Below are 16,397 nucleotides of genomic sequence, written 5' to 3' on the forward strand. Positions count from 1 at the left end.
CTGCCTGGTACCACACCGCTCTGCCTGATACCGCACTGCTCTGCCTGATACCGCACTGCTCTGCCAGACACCGCACTGCTCTGCCTGATACGGCACTGCTCTGCCTGATACCGCACTGCTCTGCCTGATGCCGCACTGCTCTGCCTGGTACCGCACTGCTCTGCCTGATACCGCACTGCACTGCCCGATACCGCACTGCTCTGCCCGATACCGCACTGCTCTGCCTGATACTGCACTGCTCTGCCCGATACCGCACTGCTCTGCCTGATACCGCACTGCTCTGCCCGATACCGCACTGCTCTGCCTGATACCGCGCTGCTCTGCCTGGTACCACTCTGCACTGCCTGATACCGCACTGCTCTGTCTGATACCACACTGCTCTGCGTGATACCGCACTACTCTGCCTGGTACCGCACTGCTCTGCCTGATACGGCACTGCTCTGCCTGGTACCGCACTGCTCTGCCTGGTACCACACCGCTCTGCCTGATACCGCACTGCTCTGCCTGATACCGCACTGCTCTGCCAGACACCGCACTGCTCTGCCTGATACGGCACTGCTCTGCCTGATACCGCACTGCTCTGCCCGATACCGCACTGCTCTGCCTGACAACACACTGCTCTGCCTGATACCGCACTGCACTGCCCGATACCGCACAGCTCTGCCCGATACCGCACTGCTCTACCTGACACCGCACTGCTCTGCCTGATACCGCACTGCTCTGCCAGACACCGCACCGCTCTGTCTGATACCGCACTGCTCTGCCTGATACCGCACTGCTCTCCCTGATACCGCACTGCTCTGCCTGATACTGCACTGCTCTGACCGACACCGCACTGCTCTGCCCGACACCGCACTGCTCTGCCTGATACCGCACTGCTCTGCCCGTTACCGCACTGCTCTGCCTGATACCGCACTGCTCTGCCTGACACCGCACAGCTCTGCCCGATACCGCACTGCTCTGCCCGATACCGCACTGCTCTGCCTGGTAACGCACTGGTCTGCCTGATACCCCACTGCTCTGCCCGATACCGCACTGCTCTGCGTGATACGGCACTGCTCTGCCTGGTAACGCACTGCTCTGCGTGATACGGCACTGCTCTGCCTGACACCGCACTGCTCTGCCCGACACCGCACTGCTCTGCCCGACACCGCACTGCTCTGCCTGATACCGCACAGCTCTGCCTGATACCGCACTGCTCTACCTGATACCGCTCTGCTCTGCCTGATACCACACTGCTCTGCCTGATACCGCATAGCTCTGCCCAATACCGCACTGCTCTGCCTCATACCGCACTGCTCTGCCCGATACCGCACTGCTCTGCCTGATACCGCACTGCTCTGCCTGATACCGCACTGCTCTGCCTGGTACCCTACTGCTCTGCCTGATACCGCTCTGCTCTGCCTACTACCCCACTGCTCTGCCAGATACCACACTGCTCTGCCTGATACCGCTCTGCTCTGCCTGATACCGCACTGCTCTGCCTGATACCGCATAGCTCTGCCCGATACCGCACTGCTCTGCCTGATACCCCACTGTTCTGCCTGATACCGCTCTGCTCTGCCTGATACCCCACTGCACTGCCTGATACCCCACTGCTCTGCCTGATACCGCACTGCTCTGCCTGACACCGCACTGCTCTGCCCGACACCGCACTGCTCTGACTGATACCACACTGCTCTGCCCGATTCCGCACTGCTCTGCCTGATACCGCACTGCTCTGCCTGACACCACACTGCTCTGCCTGACACCACACTGCTCTGCCTGATACCGCGCTGCTCTGCCTGACACCGCTCTGCTCTGCCTGGTATTGCACTGCTCTGCCTGATACTGCACTGCTCTGCCTGGTACTGCACTGCTCTGCCTGATACCACACTGCTCTGCCTGATACCGCACTGCTCTGCCTGATACCACACTGCCCTGCCTAGTACCACACTGCTCTGACCGATACCACACTGCTCTGCCTGATACGGCCCTGCTCTGCCTGATACCGCAATGCTCTGCCTGATACCGCAATGCTCTGTCTGATACCGCACTGCTCTGCCTGATGCCGCACTGCTCTGCCTGATACCACACTGCTCTTCCTCGATACCGCACTGCTCTGCCCGATACCGCACTGCTCTGCCTGATACCGCACTGCTCTGCCCGACACCACACTGCTCTGACTGATACCGCACTGCTCTGCCTGACACCGCTCTGCTCTGCCTGGTATCGCACTGCTCTGCCTGATACCGCACTGCTCTGCCTGGTACTGCACTGCTCTGCCTGATATCACACTGCTCTGCCTGATACCGCACTGCTCTGACCGATACCGCACTGCTCTGCCTGATACCGCACTGCTCTGCCTGATACTGCAGTACACTGCCTGATGCCGCACTGCTCTGCCTGATGCCGCACTGCTCTGCCTGGTAACGCACTGGTCTGCCTGATACCGCACTGCTCTGCCTGGAACCTCACAGCTCTGCCTGACACCGCACTGCTCTGCCTGATACGGCACTGCTCTGCCTGATACCGCTCTGCTCTGCCTGATACCACACTGCTCTGCCTGCTACCCCACTGCTCTGCCTGATACCACACTGCTCTGCCTGATACCGCTCTGCTCTGCCTGATACCGCTCTGCTCTGCCTGATACCGCACTGCTCTGCCTGACACCGCATAGCTCTGCCTGATACCACACTGCTCTGCCCAATACCGCACTGCTCTGCCCGATACCGCACTGCTCTGCCTGATACCGCACTGCTCTGCCTGATACCGCACTGCTCTGCCCGATAACGCACTGCTCTGCCCGACACCGCACTGCTCTGCCTGGTATGGCACTGCTCTGCCTGATACTGCACAGCTCTGCCCGATACCGCACTGCTCTGCCCGATACCGCACTGCTCTGCCTGATACCGCACTGCTCTACCTGATACCGCACTGCACTGCCCGATACCGCACTGCTCTGCCCGATACCGCACTGCTCTGCCTGATACCGCACTGCTCTCCCCGATACCGCACTGCTCTGCCTGATACCGCACTGCTCTGCCCGATACCGCACTGCTCTGCCTGATACCGCGCTGCTCTGCCTGGTACCACTCTGCTCTGCCTGATACCGCACTGCTCTGTCTGATACCACACTGCTCTGCGTGATACCGCACTGCTCTGACTGATACGGCACTGCTCTGCCTGGTACCGCACTGCTCTGCCTGGTACCACACCGCTCTGCCTGATACCGCACTGCTCTGCCTGATACCGCACTGCTCTGCCAGACACCACACAGCTCTGCCTGATACCGCACTGCTCTGCCTGATACGGCACTGCTCTGCCTGATACCGCACTGCTCTGCCTGATACCGCACTGCTCTGCCCGACACCGCACTGCTCTGCCTGGTATGGCACTGCTCTGCCTGATACTGCACAGCTCTGCCCGATACCGCACTGCTCTGCCCGATACCGCACTGCTCTGCCTGATACCTCACTGCTCTACCTGATACCGCACTGCACTGCCCGATACCGCACTGCTCTGCCCGATACCGCACTGCTCTGCCTGATACCGCACTGCTCTGCCCGATACCGCACTGCTCTGCCAGATACCGCACTGCTCTGCCCGATACCGCACTGCTCTGCCTGATACCGCGCTGCTCTGCCTGGTACCACTCTGCCCTGCCTGATACCGCACTGCTCTGTCTGATACCACACTGCTCTGCGTGATACCGCACTACTCTGCCTGGTACCGCACTGCTCTGCCTGATACGGCACTGCTCTGCCTGTTACCGCACTGCTCTGCCTGGTACCACACCGCTCTGCCTGATACCGCACTGCTCTGCCTGATACCGCACTGCTCTGCCAGACACCGCACTGCTCTGCCTGATACGGCACTGCTCTGCCTGATACCGCACTGCTCTGCCTGATGCCGCACTGCTCTGCCTGGTACCGCACTGCTCTGCCTGATACCGCACTGCACTGCCCGATACCGCACTGCTCTGCCCGATACCGCACTGCTCTGCCTGATACCGCACTGCTCTGCCCGATACCGCACTGCTCTGCCTGATACCGCACTGCTCTGCCCGATACCGCACTGCTCTGCCTGATACCGCGCTGCTCTGCCTGGTACCACTCTGCCCTGCCTGATACCGCACTGCTCTGTCTGATACCACACTGCTCTGCGTGATACCGCACTACTCTGCCTGGTACCGCACTGCTCTGCCTGATACGGCACTGCTCTGCCTGGTACCGCACTGCTCTGCCTGGTACCACACCGCTCTGCCTGATACCGCACTGCTCTGCCTGATACCGCACTGCTCTGCCAGACACCGCACTGCTCTGCCTGATACGGCACTGCTCTGCCTGATACCGCACTGCTCTGCCTGATGCCGCACTGCTCTGCCTGGTACCGCACTGCTCTGCCTGATACCGCACTGCTCTGCCGGATACCGCACTGCTCTGCCTGATACCGCACTGCTCTGCCTGATACCGCACTGCTCTGCCCGATACTGCACTGCTCTGCCTGAAACCGCACTGCTCTGCCTGATACCGCACTGCTCTGCCCAATACCACATAGCTCTGCCCGATACCGCACTGCTCTGCCTGATACCATATAGCTCTGCCCGATACCGCACTGCTCTGCCCGATACCGCACTGCTCTGCCTGACACCGCACTGCTCTGCCTGATACCGCACTGGGCTACCTTATACCGCACTGCTCTGTCAGATACCACACTGCTCTTCCTGACACCGCACTGCTCTACCCGGTACTGCACTGCTCTGCCTGATACCGCACTGCTCCACCTGGTACCACACTGCTCTGCCTGATACCGCACTGCTGTGCCTGATATAGCTCTGTCTGATACAGCTCTGACTGATACAGCTCTGTCTGATACAGCTCTGTCTGATAGAGCTCTATCTGATAGAGCTCTGACTGATACAGCTCTGTCTGATACAGCTCTGTCTGATACAGCTCTGTCTGATACAGCTCTGACTGATACAGCTCTGTCTGATACAGCTCTGTCTGTTAGAGCTCTGCCTGATACAGCTCTGCCTGATACAGCTCTGACTGATACAGCTCTGACTGATACAGCTCTGTCTGATACAGCTCTGTCTGATACAGTTCGGACTGATAGAGCTCTGTCTGATACAGCTCTGACTGATACAGTTCTGACTGATACAGCTCTGCCTGACACAGCTCTGACTGATACAGGTATGACTGAGACAGCATTGCCTGATACAGCTCTGTCTGATACATCTCTGACTGATACAGCACTGTCTGATACAGCTCTGTCTGATACAGCTCTGTCAGATACAGTTCCGACTGATAGAGCTCTGTCTGATACAGCTCTGACTGATACAGTTCTGACTGATACAGCTCTGTCTGACCCAGCTCTCCCTGATACAGCTCTGTCTGATACAGCTCTGCCTGATGCAGCTCTGCCTGATACAGCTCTGACTGATACAGCTCTGACTGATACAGCTCTGACACAGCTCTGTCTGATACAGCACTGTCTGATATAGCTCTGTCTGATACAGCCGTGACTGATACAGCTCTGACTGACACAGCTCTCACTGATACAGTTCTGACTGATACAGCTCTGTCTGATACAGCTCTGACTGATGCAGCTCTGACTGATACAATTCTGACTGATAGAGCTCTGTCTGATACAGCTCTGACTGATACAGCTCAGACTGATAGAGCTCTGTCTGATGCAGCTCTGACTGATACAGCTCAGACTGATAGAGCTCTGACTGACAGAGCTCTGTCTGACACAGCTCTCTCTGACACAACTCTGTCTGATACAGCTCTGTCTTCCACAGCTCAGACTGATACAGCCCTGTCTGACACAGCTCTATTTGACACAGCTCTGTCTGATACAGCTCTGTCTTTCACAGCTCAGACTGATACAGCCCTGTCTGATACAGCTCTGCCTGATACAGCTCTGCCTGATACAGCTCTGTCTGGCGCAGCTCTGTCTGACACAGCTCTGTCTGACACAGCTCTGACTGATAGAGCTCTGTCTGATACAGCTCTGCCTATTATAGCTCTGTCTGACACAGCTCTGCCTGATACAGCTCTGGCTGATACAGCTCTGTATGATACAGCCCTGACTGATACAGCTCTGTCTGACACAGCTCTGCCTGATACAGCTCTGGCTGATACAGCTCTGACTGATACAGCTCTGTCTGACACAGCTCTGTCTGATACAGCACTGCCGGATACAGCTCTGGCTGATACAGCTCTGTCTGATACAGCCCTGACTGATACAGCTCTGTCTGACACAGCTCTGCCTGATACAGCTCTGGCTGATACAGCTCTGGCTGATACAGCTCTGTCTGACACAGCTCTGTCTGATACAGCTCTGACTGATACAGCTCTGTCTGACACAGCTCTGTCTGATACAGCACTGCCTGATACAGCTCTGGCTGATACAGCTCTGTCTGATACAGCCCTGACTGATAAAGCTCTGACTGATACAGCTCTGTCTGACACAGCTCTGTCTGACACAGCTCTCACTGATACAGCTCTGTCTGATACAGCCCTGACTGATACAGCTCCGTCTGATGCAGCTCTGCCCAATACAGCTCTGTCTGACACAGCTCTCCCTGATACAGCTCTGACTGATACAGCTCTGTGTGATACAGCTCTGTCTGATACAGCCCTGACTGATACAGCTCTGTCTGACACAGTTCTGTCTGATACAGCACTGCCTGATACAGCTCTGGCTGATACAGCTCTGTCTGATACAGCTCTGTCTGATACAGCTCTGACTGATACAGCTCTGACTGATACAGTTCTGACTGATACAGCTCTGTCTGATAGGGCTCTGACTGATACAGCTCTGATACAGCTCTGTCTGATACAGCTCTGACTGATAGAGCTCTGTCTGACACAGCTCTATCTGACACAGCTCTGTCTGATACAGCTCTGTCTGACACAGCTCAGACTGATACAGCCCTGTCTGATACAGCTCTGTCTGATACAGTTCGGACTGATAGAGCTCTGTCTGATACAGCTCTGGCTGATACAGCTCTGACTGATACAGCTCTCACTGATACAGCTCTGTCTGATACAGCCCTGACTGATACAGCTCTGACTGATACAGCTCTGTCTGACACAGCTCTGTCTGACACAGCTCTGACTGATACAGCTCTGACTGATACAGCTCTGTCTGATACAGCACTGACTGATACAGCTCTCACTCATACAGCTCTGTCTGATACAGCCCTGACTGATACAGCTCTGACTGATACAGCTCTGTCTGACACAGCTCTGTCTGACACAGCTCTGACTGATACAGCTCTGTCTGATACAGCTCTGCCTAATACAGCTCTGTGTGATACAGCTCTCCCTGATACAGCTCTGACTGATACAGCTCTGACTGATACAGGTCTGTCTGATACAGCTCTGCCTGATACAACTCTCCCTGATACAGCTCTGACTGATACAGCTCTGTCTGATACAGCTCTGTCTGATACAGCCCTGACTGATACAGCTCTGTCTGATACAGCCCTGACTGATACAGCTCTGTCTGACACAGCTCTGTCTGACACAGCTCTGTCTGATACAGCCCTGACTGATACAGCTCTGTCTGATATAGCTCTGCCTGATACAGCTCTGTCTGACACAGCTCTGTCTCATACAGCACTGCCTGATACAGCTCTGTCTGACACAGCTCTGACTGATAGAGCTCTGACTGATACAGCTCTGCCTAATACAGCTCTGTCTGATACAGCTCTGTCTGATACAGCTCTGTCTGATATAGCTCTCCCTGATACAGCTCTGCCCGATACAGCTCTGTCTGATAGGGCTCTGACTGATACAGCTCTGCCTGATACAGTTCTGACTGATACAGCTCTGTCTGATAGGGCTCTGACTGATACAGCTCTGCCTGATACAGCTCTGTCTAAAACAGCTCTATCTGATACAGCTCTCCATGATACAGTTCTGACTGATTCAGCTCTGTCTGATACAGCTCTGACTGATACAGCTCTGTCTGACACAGCTCTATCTGACACAGCTCTGTCTGATACAGCTCTGTCTTACACACCTCAGACTGATACAGCCCTGTCTGACACAGCTCTATCTGACACAGCTCAGACTGATACAGCCCTCTCTGATACAGCTCTGTCTGATACAGTTCGGACTGATAGAGCTCTGTCTGATACAGCTCTGTCTGATACAGTTCTGACTGATACAGCTCTGCCTGACACAGCTCTGACTGATACAGGTATGACTGAGACAGCATTGCCTGATACAGCTCTGTCTGATACAGCTCTGTCTGACACAGCTCTGACTGATACAGCTCTGTCTGATACAGCTCTGTCAGATACAGTTCTGACTGACAGAGCTCTGTCTGATACAGCTCTGACTGATACAGTTCTGACTGATAGAGCTCTGTCTGATACAGCTCTGACTGATACAGTTCTGACTGATACAGTTCTGTCTGATACAGCTCTGCCTGATACAGCTCTGTCTGACACAGCTCTGACTGATACAGCTCTGTCTGATACAGCTCTGTCAGATACAGTTCTGACTGACAGAGCTCTGTCTGATACAGCTCTGACTGATACAACTCTGACTGATACAGCTCTGGCTGATACAGCTCTGACTGATACAGCTCTCACTGATACAGCGCTGTCTGATACAGCCCTGACTGATACAGCTCTGACTGATACAGCTCTGTCTGACACAGCTCTGTCTGACACAGCTCTGACTGATACAGCTCTGTCTGATACAGCTCTGCCTAATACAGCTCTGTGTGATACAGCTCTCCCTGATACAGCTCTCACTGATACAGCTCTGTCTGATACAGCCCTGACTGATACAGCTCTGTCTGATACAGCTCTGTCTGATACAGCACTGCCTGATACAGCTCTGTCTGATAAAGCTCTGTCTGATACAGCTCAGACTGATAGAGCTATGACTGACAGAGCTATGTCTGACACAGCTCTGTCTGACACAGCTCTGACTGACAGAGCTCTGTCTGATACAGCTCTGCCTAATACAGCTCTGTCTGATACAGCTCTGTCTGATATAGCTCTGACTGATACAGCTCTGCCTGATACAGCTCTGACTGATACAGCTCTGTCTGATACAGCTCTGTCTGATGCAGTACTGACTGATATAGCTCTCCCTGATACAGTTCTGACTGATACAGCTCTGTCTAAAACAGCTCTGCCTGATACAGCTCTGACTGATACAGCTCTGATACAGCTCTGTCTGATACAGCTCTGTCTGACACAGCTCTATCTGACACAGCTCTGTCTGATACAGCTCTGTCTGACACAGCTCAGACTGATACAGCCCTGTCTGATACAGCTCTGTCTGATACAGTTCGGACTGATAGAGCTCTGTCTGATACAGCTCTGTCTGATACAGTTCTGACTGATACAGCTCTGCCTGACACAGCTCTGACTGATACAGGTATGACTGAGACAGCATTGCCTGATACAGCTCTGTCTGATACATCTCTGCCTGATACAGCTCTGTCTGATACAGCTCTGTCTGATTCAGCTCTGACTGATAGAGCTCTGACTGATACAGCTCTGACTGATACAGCTCTGTCTGATACAGCTCTGTCTTTCACAGCTCAGACTGATCCAGCCCTGTCTGATACAGCTCTGCCTGATACAGCTCTGCCTGATACAGCTCTGTCTGAAACAGCTCTGACTGACAGAGCTCTGTCTGATACAGCTCTGCCTATTACAGCACTGCCTGATACAGCTCTGGCTGATACAGCTCTGCCTGATACAGCTCTGTCTGATACAGCCCTGACTGATACAGCTCTGACTGATACAGCTCTGTCTGACACAGCTCTGTCTGACACAGCTCTGTCTGATACAGCACTGCCTGATACAGCTCTGGCTGATACAGCTCTGACTGATACAGCTCTGTCTGACACAGCTCTGTCTGATACAGCACTGCCTGATACAGCTCTGTCTGATACAGCCCTGACTGATACAGCTCTGACTGATACAGCTCTGTCTGACACAGCTCTGTCTGATACAGGTCTGCCTGATACAGCTCTGTCTGATACAGCCCTGACTGATACAGCTCTGACTGATACAGCTCTGTCTGACACAGCTCTGTCTGACACAGCTCTGACTGATACAGCTCTCCCTGATACAGCTCTGTCTGATACAGCTCTGACTGATAGAGCTCTGTCTGATACAGCTCTGCCTAATACAGCTCTGTCTGATACAACTCTCCCTGATACAGCTCTCACTGATACAGCTCTGTCTGATACAGCCCTGACTGATACAGCTCTGACTGATACAGCTCTGTCTGACACAGCTCTGTCTGATACAGCATTGTCTGACACAGCTCTGTCTGACACAGCTCTGACTGATACAGCTCTGTCTGACACAGCTCTGTCTGATACAGCACTGCCTGATACAGCTCTGTCTGATACAGCCCTGACTGATACAGCTCTGACTGATACAGCTCTGTCTGACACAGCTCTGTCTGATACAGGTCTGCCTGATACAGCCCTGTCTGATACAGCCCTGACTGATACAGCTCTGACTGATACAGCTCTGTCTGACACAGCTCTGACTGATACAGCTCTCCCTGATACAGCTCTGTCTGATACAGCTCTGACTGATAGAGCTCTGTCTGATACAGCTCTGCCTAATACAGCTCTGTCTGATACAACTCTCCCTGATACAGCTCTGTCTGATACAGCTCTGTCTGATACAGCCCTGACTGATACAGCTCTGACTGATACAGCTCTGTCTGACACAGCTCTGGCTGATACAGCTTTGGCTGATACAGCTCTGTCTGACACAGCTCTGTCTGATACAGCTCTGACTGATACAGCTCTGTCTGACACAGCTCTGTCTGATACAGCACTGCCTGATACAGCTCTGGCTGATACAGCTCTGTCTGATACAGCCCTGACTGATAAAGCTCTGACTGATACAGCTCTGTCTGACACAGCTCTGTCTGACACAGCTCTCACTGATACAGCTCTGTCTGATACAGCCCTGACTGATACAGCTCTGTCTGATACAGCCCTGACTGATACAGCTCTGTCTGACACAGTTCTGTCTGATACAGCACTGCCTGATACAGCTCTGGCTGATACAGCTCTGTCTGATACAGCTCTGACTGATACAGCTCTGACTGATACAGTTCTGACTGATACAGCTCTGTCTGATAGGGCTCTGACTGATACAGCTCTGATACAGCTCTGTCTGATACAGCTCTGACTGATAGAGCTCTGTCTGACACAGCTCTATCTGACACAGCTCTGTCTGATACAGCTCTGTCTGACACAGCTCAGACTGATACAGCCCTGTCTGATACAGCTCTGTCTGATACAGTTCGGACTGATAGAGCTCTGTCTGATACAGCTCTGGCTGATACAGCTCTGACTGATACAGCTCTCACTGATACAGCTCTGTCTGATACAGCCCTGACTGATACAGCTCTGACTGATACAGCTCTGTCTGACACAGCTCTGTCTGACACAGCTCTGACTGATACAGCTCTGACTGATACAGCTCTGTCTGATACAGCACTGACTGATACAGCTCTCACTCATACAGCTCTGTCTGATACAGCCCTGACTGATACAGCTCTGACTGATACAGCTCTGTCTGACACAGCTCTGTCTGACACAGCTCTGACTGATACAGCTCTGTCTGATACAGCTCTGCCTAATACAGCTCTGTGTGATACAGCTCTCCCTGATACAGCTCTGACTGATACAGCTCTGACTGATACAGGTCTGTCTGATACAGCTCTGCCTGATACAACTCTCCCTGATACAGCTCTGACTGATACAGCTCTGTCTGATACAGCTCTGTCTGATACAGCCCTGACTGATACAGCTCTGTCTGATACAGCCCTGACTGATACAGCTCTGTCTGACACAGCTCTGTCTGACACAGCTCTGTCTGATACAGCCCTGACTGATACAGCTCTGTCTGATATAGCTCTGCCTGATACAGCTCTGTCTGACACAGCTCTGTCTCATACAGCACTGCCTGATACAGCTCTGTCTGACACAGCTCTGACTGATAGAGCTCTGACTGATACAGCTCTGCCTAATACAGCTCTGTCTGATACAGCTCTGTCTGATACAGCTCTGTCTGATATAGCTCTCCCTGATACAGCTCTGCCCGATACAGCTCTGTCTGATAGGGCTCTGACTGATACAGCTCTGCCTGATACAGTTCTGACTGATACAGCTCTGTCTGATAGGGCTCTGACTGATACAGCTCTGCCTGATACAGCTCTGTCTAAAACAGCTCTATCTGATACAGCTCTCCATGATACAGTTCTGACTGATTCAGCTCTGTCTGATACAGCTCTGACTGATACAGCTCTGTCTGACACAGCTCTATCTGACACAGCTCTGTCTGATACAGCTCTGTCTTACACACCTCAGACTGATACAGCCCTGTCTGACACAGCTCTATCTGACACAGCTCAGACTGATACAGCCCTCTCTGATACAGCTCTGTCTGATACAGTTCGGACTGATAGAGCTCTGTCTGATACAGCTCTGTCTGATACAGTTCTGACTGATACAGCTCTGCCTGACACAGCTCTGACTGATACAGGTATGACTGAGACAGCATTGCCTGATACAGCTCTGTCTGATACAGCTCTGTCTGACACAGCTCTGACTGATACAGCTCTGTCTGATACAGCTCTGTCAGATACAGTTCTGACTGACAGAGCTCTGTCTGATACAGCTCTGACTGATACAGTTCTGACTGATAGAGCTCTGTCTGATACAGCTCTGACTGATACAGTTCTGACTGATACAGTTCTGTCTGATACAGCTCTGCCTGATACAGCTCTGTCTGACACAGCTCTGACTGATACAGCTCTGTCTGATACAGCTCTGTCAGATACAGTTCTGACTGACAGAGCTCTGTCTGATACAGCTCTGACTGATACAACTCTGACTGATACAGCTCTGGCTGATACAGCTCTGACTGATACAGCTCTCACTGATACAGCGCTGTCTGATACAGCCCTGACTGATACAGCTCTGACTGATACAGCTCTGTCTGACACAGCTCTGTCTGACACAGCTCTGACTGATACAGCTCTGTCTGATACAGCTCTGCCTAATACAGCTCTGTGTGATACAGCTCTCCCTGATACAGCTCTCACTGATACAGCTCTGTCTGATACAGCCCTGACTGATACAGCTCTGTCTGACACAGTTCTGTCTGATACAGCACTGCCTGATACAGCTCTGTCTGATACAGCTCTGACTGATACAGCTCTGTCTGATACAGCTCTGTCTGATACAGCTCAGACTGATAGAGCTATGACTGACAGAGCTATGTCTGACACAGCTCTGTCTGACACAGCTCTGACTGATAGAGCTCTGTCTGATACAGCTCTGCCTAATACAGCTCTGTCTGATACAGCTCTGTCTGATACAGCTCTGACTGATACAGCTCTGCCTGATACAGCTCTGACTGATACAGCTCTGTCTGATACAGCTCTGTCTGATGCAGTACTGACTGATACAGCACTGCCTGATACAGCTCTGTCTGATACAGCTCTGACTGATACAGCTCTGTCTAAAACAGCTCTGCCTGATACAGCTCTGACTGATACAGCTCTGATACAGCTCTGTCTGATACAGCTCTGTCTGACACAGCTCTATCTGACACAGCTCTGTCTGATACAGCTCTGTCTGACACAGCTCAGACTGATACAGCCCTCTCTGATACAGCTCTGTCTGATACAGTTCGGACTGATAGAGCTCTGTCTGATACAGCTCTGTCTGATACAGTTCTGACTGATACAGCTCTGCCTGACACAGCTCTGACTGATACAGGTATGACTGAGACAGCATTGCCTGATACAGCTCTGTCTGATACATCTCTGCCTGATACAGCTCTGTCTGATACAGCTCTGTCTGATTCAGCTCTGACTGATAGAGCTCTGACTGATACAGCTCTGACTGATACAGCTCTGTCTGATACAGCTCTGTCTTTCTCAGCTCAGACTGATCCAGCCCTGTCTGATACAGCTCTGCCTGATACAGCTCTGCCTGATACAGCTCTGTCTGAAACAGCTCTGACTGACAGAGCTCTGTCTGATACAGCTCTGCCTATTACAGCACTGCCTGATACAGCTCTGGCTGATACAGCTCTGCCTGATACAGCTCTGTCTGATACAGCCCTGACTGATACAGCTCTGACTGATACAGCTCTGTCTGACACAGCTCTGTCTGATACAGCTCTGTCTGATACAGCAGTGCCTGATACAGCTCTGGCTGATACAGCTCTGACTGATACAGCTCTGTCTGACACAGCTCTGTCTGATACAGCACTGCCTGATACAGCTCTGTCTGATACAGCCCTGACTGATACAGCTCTGACTGATACAGCTCTGTCTGACACAGCTCTGTCTGATACAGGTCTGCCTGATACAGCTCTGTCTGATACAGCCCTGACTGATACAGCTCTGACTGATACAGCTCTGTCTGACACAGCTCTGTCTGACACAGCTCTGACTGATACAGCTCTCCCTGATACAGCTCTGTCTGACACAGCTCTATCTGACACAGCTCTGTCTGATACAGCTCTGTCTTACACACCTCAGACTGATACAGCCCTGTCTGACACAGCTCTATCTGACACAGCTCAGACTGATACAGCCCTCTCTGATACAGCTCTGTCTGATACAGTTCGGACTGATAGAGCTCTGTCTGATACAGCTCTGTCTGATACAGTTCTGACTGATACAGCTCTGCCTGACACAGCTCTGACTGATACAGGTATGACTGAGACAGCATTGCCTGATACAGCTCTGTCTGATACAGCTCTGTCTGACACAGCTCTGACTGATACAGCTCTGTCTGATACAGCTCTGTCAGATACAGTTCTGACTGACAGAGCTCTGTCTGATACAGCTCTGACTGATACAGTTCTGACTGATAGAGCTCTGTCTGATACAGCTCTGACTGATACAGTTCTGACTGATACAGTTCTGTCTGATACAGCTCTGCCTGATACAGCTCTGTCTGACACAGCTCTGACTGATACAGCTCTGTCTGATACAGCTCTGTCAGATACAGTTCTGACTGACAGAGCTCTGTCTGATACAGCTCTGACTGATACAACTCTGACTGATACAGCTCTGGCTGATACAGCTCTGACTGATACAGCTCTCACTGATACAGCGCTGTCTGATACAGCCCTGACTGATACAGCTCTGACTGATACAGCTCTGTCTGACACAGCTCTGTCTGACACAGCTCTGACTGATACAGCTCTGTCTGATACAGCTCTGCCTAATACAGCTCTGTGTGATACAGCTCTCCCTGATACAGCTCTCACTGATACAGCTCTGTCTGATACAGCCCTGACTGATACAGCTCTGTCTGATACAGCTCTGTCTGATACAGCACTGCCTGATACAGCTCTGTCTGATACAGCTCTGTCTGATACAGCTCTGACTGATACAGCTCTGTCTGATACAGCTCTGTCTGATACAGCACAGACTGATAGAGCTATGACTGACAGAGCTATGTCTGACACAGCTCTGTCTGACACAGCTCTGACTGATAGAGCTCTGTCTGATACAGCTCTGCCTAATACAGCTCTGTCTGATACAGCTCTGTCTGATACAGCTCTGACTGATACAGCTCTGCCTGATACAGCTCTGACTGATACAGCTCTGTCTGATACAGCTCTGTCTGATGCAGTACTGACTGATATAGCTCTCCCTGATACAGTTCTGACTGATACAGCTCTGTCTAAAACAGCTCTGCCTGATACAGCTCTGACTGATACAGCTCTGATACAGCTCTGTCTGATACAGCTCTGTCTGACACAGCTCTATCTGACACAGCTCTGTCTGATACAGCTCTGTCTGACACAGCTCAGACTGATACAGCCCTGTCTGATACAGCTCTGTCTGATACAGTTCGGACTGATAGAGCTCTGTCTGATACAGCTCTGTCTGATACAGTTCTGACTGATACAGCTCTGCCTGACACAGCTCTGACTGATACAGGTATGACTGAGACAGCATTGCCTGATACAGCTCTGTCTGATACATCTCTGCCTGATACAGCTCTGTCTGATACAGCTCTGTCTGATTCAGCTCTGACTGATAGAGCTCTGACTGATACAGCTCTGACTGATACAGCTCTGTCTGATACAGCTCTGTCTTTCTCAGCTCAGACTGATCCAGCCCTGTCTGATACAGCTCTGCCTGATACAGCTCTGCCTGATACAGCTCTGTCTGAAACAGCTCTGACTGACAGAGCTCTGTCTGATACAGCTCTGCCTATTACAGCACTGCCTGATACAGCTCTGGCTGATACAGCTCTGCCTGATACAGCTCTGCCTGATACAGCCCTGACTGATACAGCTCTGACTGATACAGCTCTGTCTGACACAGCTCTGTCTGATACAGCTCTGTCTGATACAGCACTGCCTGATA

This window comes from Hemiscyllium ocellatum, chromosome 5 (genome assembly GCF_020745735.1).
Source record: "Hemiscyllium ocellatum isolate sHemOce1 chromosome 5, sHemOce1.pat.X.cur, whole genome shotgun sequence".
Lineage (NCBI taxonomy): Eukaryota > Metazoa > Chordata > Chondrichthyes > Orectolobiformes > Hemiscylliidae > Hemiscyllium > Hemiscyllium ocellatum.